Raw genomic sequence first — 7161 nt, 5'->3', positions numbered from 1 at the left:
AATTTGTGTCTATTTCACAATAATCTGTGATACTAGGTTGACCTCAGTTGTATGGTTGAATAATGCCATCTACTGGCTCAGAGTGAACTGTCCCCTACAAACTGTGGATGGTAGTCACGGATAGACAGGTTTACATACTTTTTTCTCTCTTGCATGAAACATTTCCTGTTGAATGAATCAATCAATTAATCAAGCAATCAGCTTAACTCAAATGATCTCAAACCAATCAATTAACTCAAATCACTGTTCAGTCATTTTAATACCTGAATAATCTCAATTACCTTGACTAACCGGTGCCCCCGCACATTGACTCTATACCGGTACCCCCTGTATATAGCCTCGCTATTGTTATTTTACTGCTGCTCTTTAACTATTTGTTACTTTTATTTTAAAGTATTTTTCTTTAAACTGCGTTGTCGGTTAAGTGCTTGTAGATAAGCATTTCACTGTAAGGCCTACTACACCTGTTGTACTTGGCGCATGTGACAAATAACATTTGATTTTAATATGACAGGCTGTTTAGTTTCAAGCAGTTGGTGCAAGGGAGGACATTGAGAATGGACAAGACAAACTATGCTATGCATCTGGCCTATGATGGTCATTCATTTCCACATTATGGGGTAGAATAGATTACACAAAAGAGAATGGTTAAGAAAACAAAACAATGTGTGTTTTTTGTGTGCGGGCCTGTTCACCCCGCAACCATCTGCAAGGCGAAGACAGTACAGGAGCATCAAAGCTGGGACTGAGAGACTTTTCTATTTTCTATTAATATCCTTCTATTAATATCCTGTCCGTATGGTTTATACACACCATTATATATATATATATATTTATATATATATATACTACAGTTCAAAAGTTTGGGGTCACATAGAAATATCCTTGTTTTTGAAAGAAAAGAAAAAAAATTGTCCATTAAAATAACATCAAATTAATTTATCAGAAATATAGTGTAGACATTGTTAATGTTGTAAATTACTATTGTAGTTGGAAACGGCAGATTTTTTATGGAATATCTACATAGGCGTACAGAGGCCCATTATCAGCAACCATCACTCCTGTGTTCCAATGGCACGTTGTGTTAGCTAATCCAAGTTTATAATTTTAAAAGGCTAATTGATCATTAGAAAACCCTTTTGCAATTATGTTAGCACAGCTGAAAAATGTAGTGCTGATTAAAAAACGAATAAAACTGGCCTTCTATAGACTAGTTGAGTGTCTGGAGCATCAGCACTTGTGGGTTCGGTTACAGGCTCAAAATGGCCAGAAACAAAGGACTTTCTTCTGAAACTCGTCAGTCTATTCTTGTTCTGAGAAATTAAGGCTATTCCATGCGGGAAATTGCCAAGAAACTGAAAATCTTGTACAACGCTGTGTACTACTCCCTTCACAGAACAGCACAAACTGTCTCTAACCAGAATAGAAAGAGGAGTGGGAAGCCCCGGTGCACAACTGAGCAAGAAGACAAGTACATTAGAGTGTCTAGTCCTCAACTGGCAGCTTCATTAAATAGTTCCCGCAAAACGCTAGTCTCAACGTCAACAGTGAAGATAAATATATTAAACATAGTGGCTGTTTATTGTTCGGCAGTCTTATGGCTTGGGGGTAGAAGCTTTAAGTCATAGACTGTTCACTAGAAAGTGAACAGTCTATGACTTAGGTGACTGGAGTTGCCAATTTTTGGGCCTTCCTCTGACACCGCCTAGTATATAGGTCCTGGATGGCAGGAAGCTTGGTCCCAGTGATGTACTGGGCCGTACCCACTACCCTCTGTCGCTCCTTATGGTTAGATGCCGAGCAGTTGCCATACCAGGTGGTGATAGAACCGGTCAGGATGCTCTCGATGGTGCAGCTGTAGTACTTTTGAGGATCTGAGGACCCATGCCTAATCTTTTCAGTCTCTTGAGGGGGAAAGGTGTTGTTGTGCCCTCACCACGACTGTCTTGGTGTGTTTGGAACATGATAGTTTGTTGGTGATGTGGACACCAAGGAACTTGAAACTCTCGACTCGCTCCACTACAGCCCCGTCAATGTTAATGTTGGCCTGTTCGGCACACCTTTCCTGTAGTCCACGATCAGCTCCTTTGTCTTGCTCACATTGAGGGAGAGGTTGTTGTCCTGGCACCACACTGCCAGGTTTCTGACCTCCTCGCTATAGGCTGTCTCATTGTTGTCAGGCCTGCTGCTGTTGTGTCATCAGCAAACTTAATGATGGTGTTGGAGTCGTGTTTGGCCATGCAGTCGTGGGTGAACAGGGAGTACAGGAGTGAACTAAGCACGCACACATGAGGGGCCCCAGTGTAGAGGATCAGTGTGGCAAATCAGTTGTTGCCTTAACACCTGGGGGTGGCCCGTCACGAAGTCCATTATCCAGCTGCAGAGGGAGGTGTTTAGTCCCAGGGTCCTTAGCTTAGTGATTAGCTTTGTGGGCACTATGGTGTTGAATGCTGAGCTGTAGTCAATGAACAGCATTCTCACATAGGTGCTCCTTTTGTCCAGGTGGGAAAGGGCAGCGTGGAGTGCGATTTAGATTGCGTCGTCTGTGGATCTGTTGGGGGAGTATGCGAATTGGAGTGGGTCTAGGGTTTCCAGGATGATGGCGTTGATGTGAGCCATGACCAGCCTTTCAAAGCACTTCATGGCTACTGACATGAATTCTACGGGGCGGTAATCATTTATGCAGGTTACCTTCGCTTCCTTGGGCACAAGGACTATGGTGATCTGCTTGAAACATGTATGTATTACAGACTCAGACAGGGAGAGGTTGAAAATGTCAGTGAAGACACTTGCCAGTTGGTCCGCGCATGCTTTGAGTACACGTCCTGGTAATCCGTCTCGCCCCACGGATTTGTGAATGTTGACCTGTTTAAAAGTCTTGCTAACATTGGCTACGGAGAGCGTTATCACACAGTTGTCTGGAACAGCTGGTGCTCTCATGCATGCTTCAGTGTTGCTTGCCTCCTCTGGTAGGCTTGCGTCACTGGACAGCTTGTGGCTGGGTTTCCCTTTGTAGTAAGTAATAGTTTTCAAGCCCTGCCACATCTGACGAGTGTCAGAGCCGGTGTAGTAGGATTCAATCATTATCCTGTATTGACGCTTTGCCTATTTGATGGTTTGTCTGAGGTCATAGTGGGATTTCTTATAAGCGTCCGGATTAGTGTCCCGCTCCTTGAAAGTGGCAGCTCTAGCCTTTAGCTCGATGCGGATGTTGAGTGTAATCCATGGCTTCTGGTTGGGATATGTACGTACGGTCACTGTGGGGATGACGGCGTCGATGCATTTATTGATGAAGCCGGTGACTGAGGTGGTAACCTCCTCAATGCCATTGGAGGAATTCCTGAACATATTCCAGTCTGTGCTAGCAAAAGAGTCCTGTAGCGTAGCATCCACGTCATCTGACCACTTACTTATTGAGCGAGTCACTGGTACTTCCTGCTTTAGTTTTTGCTTGTAAGCAGGAATCAAGAGGGTAGATTTATGGTCAGATTTGCCAAATGGAGGGTGAGGGAGAGCTTTGTATGTGTCTCTGTGTGTGGAGTTTTAGAGTGGTCTAGAGTTTTTTTTCCCTCTGGTTGCACATGTAACATGCTGGTAGAAAATACGTAAAACAGATTTAAGTTTTCCTGCATTAAAGTCCCCGGCCACTAGGAGGGCTGCTTCTGGATGAGCATTTTCTTGTTTGCTTATGGCATTACACAGCTCGTTGAGTGCGGTCTTAGTGCCAGCATCGGTTTTTGGTGGTAAATAGACGGCCACGAATGATATAGATGAAAGATTAGTGGAATCTGTGTGGGTAGCTGGACAGGTAGGATGACTGACAGTGAAGGTGAACAGGTGGTCACGTGTCATGTGACAGAGGAATGGATGAGACTGAGGCAGGAATTCCTTTAACCATAAAGTGGTATATTTACTGAGTAGTCTGTGTTGCATAACAAAGGAAACAGAATAACAGGTATCCAATCAAATTCATAATCACAAAGATCAAATCATAACAATCATTCATGATTAACATAATTAGGGAATTCAACAATCCAGGTCATTAAGAAGTCAATAGGAATCATCCTTGAGTCATTTATGCTCGTAACTATTTATCATAATCAGGAGAAGAATAATACAAACAGTGATCGGTTATTCAATCTATAATCCCCATTAGTTTGATATCAGAATTGATCAGTTCAGCAAACAATGACGTTTCTCAGTTCACCCTTTCAAGTGTCTTCATGTGTACATGCAATTAATTTCATTACATATTAACCATATCGATTGCATAATTGGCCTTTGATGATCCGTAGGGCCGTGATCATTGACCATTCACATTACACAATATGTTTGAAGCGTGCGCTCCAAGCCGCGCTCCGCGGTAATAACTATAAACAATAACTGATGGCCCACTCTCCCGATCGCAACAGATAGTTCAGATGAAAGGTAAGAGTCGGTGGACTTGTGTGGATTCATGAATGCACAGAACTTCTGGAATAGACGGAGTTAAGGGAGAGAAAGCAGTGAGATCGGGCGATGGCGATTTTCTCCTTTTATGGGGATGAGATCTGTCGGTCATTTCCACCTGACCTAATTAAAGCGCCCCTGGCCCAGCTGAGTAAGTGGCCATGATTTAAAGGATTATTCCACCAACTCCATGGGCCTTTTCTACAATAGATGAGAACTCTCCTGGTAGATAGAGTGGTCTACAGCTTATCATGAGGTACTCTACCTCAGGCGAGCAATACCTCGAGACTTCTTTAATATTAGACATCGCGCACCAGCTGTTATTGACAACCAGACGTAGCTTCTCTGTCCTGCCGATGCACAGTAAACCCAACCAGTTCTATATTATCTGTGTTGTCGTTCAGCCACAACTCAGTGAAACATAATAGCCTGCTCAAAAAAATAAAGGGAACACTAAAATAACACATCCTAGATCTGAATGAATGAAATATTCTTATTAAATACTTTTTTCTTTATATAGTTCAATATGCTGACAACAAAATCACACAAAAATTATCAATGGAAATCAAATTTATCAACCCATGGAGGTCTGGATTTGGAGTCACACTCAAAATTAAAGTGGAAAACCACACTACAGGCTGATCCAACTTTGATGTAATGTCCTTAAAACAAGTCAAAATGAGGCTCAGTAGTGTGTGTGGCCTCCACGTGCCTGTATGACCTCCCTACAATGCCTGGGCATGCTCCTGATGAGGTGGCGGATGGTCTCCTCCCAGACCTGGACTAAAGCATCCGCCAACTCCTGGACAGTCTGTGGTGCAACGTGGCGTTGGTGGATGGAGCGAGACATGATGTCCCAGATGTGCTCAATTGGATTCAGGTCTGGGGAACGGGCGGGCCAGTCCATAGCATCAATGCCTTCCTCTTGCAGGAACTGCTGACACACTCCAGCCACATGAGGTCTAGCATTGTCTTGCATTAGGAGGAACCCAGGGCCAACCGTACCAGCACCATATGCTGAGACCCCCCTCACAAGGGGTCTGAGGATCTCATCTCGGTACCTAATGGCAGTCAGGCTACCTCTGGCGAGCACATGGAGGGCTGTGCGGCCCCCAAAGAAATGCCACCCCACACCATGACTGACCCACCGCCAAATCGGTCATGCTGGAGGATGTTGCAGGCAGCAGAACGTTCTCCACGGCGTCTCCAGACTCTGTCACGTCTGTCACGTGCTCAGTGTGAACCTGCTTTTATCTGTGACGAGCACAGGGCGCCAGTGGCGAATTTGCCAATCTTGGTGTTCTCTGGCAAATTCCAAACGTCCTGCACGGTGTTGGGCTGTAAGCACAACCCCCACCTGTGGACGTCGGGCCCTCATACCACCCTCATGGAGTCTGTTTCTGACCGTTTGAGCAGACACATGAACATTTGTGGCCTGCTGGAGGTCATTTTGCAGGGCTCTGGCAGTGCTCCACCTGCTCCTCCTTGCACAAAGGCGGAGGTAGCGGTCCTGCTGCTGGGTTGTTGCCCTCCTACGGCCTCCTCCACGTCTCCTGATGTACTGGCCTGTCTCCTGGTAGCGCCTCCATGCTCTGGACACTACGCTGACAGACACAGCAAACCTTCTTGCCACAGCTCGCATTGATGTGCCATCCTGGATGAGCTGCACTACTTGAGCCACTTGTGTGGGTTGTAGACTCCGTCTCATGCTACCATTAGAGTGAAAGCACCGCCAGCATTCAAAAGTGACCAAAACATCAGCCAGGAAGCATAGGAACTGAGAAGTGGTCTGTGGTCACCACCTGCAGAACCACTCCTTTATTGGGGGTGTCTTGCTAATTGCCTATAATTTCCACCTTTTGTCTATTCCATTTGCACAACAGCATGTGAAATTTATTGTCAATCAGTGTTGCTTCCTAAGTGGACAGTTTGATTTCACAGAAGTGTGATTGACTTGGAGTTACATTGTGTTGTTTAAGTGTTCCCTTTATTTTTTTGAGCAGTGTATATTACAGTTTTTAATGCCATCCCCTCCGGCGTCATTATTAGATGTGCCAAGCTTGTAGCATCATACCCAAGAAGACTCAAGGCTGTATTCACTGCCAAAGGTGCTTCAACAAAGTACTGAGAAAAGGGTCTGAATACTTATGTAAATGTGATATTTCTGTCATGAATACTTTCCAAATGCACTGTATGTAGGTGCAATTCAACTGGAAAGACAACAGTGCCATCTAGTGATGAGTGGAATCTGTGACGCTGCAGTAGCCAGACTCACTCAAGGTTCAACACTTCTTGACATTCGTTTGATTTCATTTATGTACTTCTGTTCAATTTCAAATCTACCTTGTTACCTCCGGTCAACAATGTTGTTGGGGTCTGCATATTTATTCATCCATGGCATTCAGAGCCCTTCTTAGTAGACCTACTGATTTTCATGGGGGTTTCTCCGTTCTGCATAGGAGAAAGACATCTAAAGTAGCAACTGGGAAAAGGGAAGGAAAAGAGGAATCTTAAATAAAGAATCATTGGGTAGAGGAAAGAGTGACAACTCTGAGACATGAGGGGAGAAAGACGAAAGTGAGGACTGGCAAGCATCGCCAGATACCTAACGGCAGCAGTCCACTTACAGTGCATTCAGAAAATATTCAGACCCCTTGATTTTTCTACATTTTGTTACATTATAGCCTTATTCTAAAATTGATTAAATTGTGT

Source organism: Salvelinus namaycush, chromosome 7 (genome assembly GCF_016432855.1).
Source record: "Salvelinus namaycush isolate Seneca chromosome 7, SaNama_1.0, whole genome shotgun sequence".
NCBI classification, from domain to species: Eukaryota; Metazoa; Chordata; class Actinopteri; order Salmoniformes; family Salmonidae; genus Salvelinus; species Salvelinus namaycush.
The sequence above is the reverse complement of the archived record's forward strand: the minus strand, read 5'-3'. Positions refer to the sequence as shown.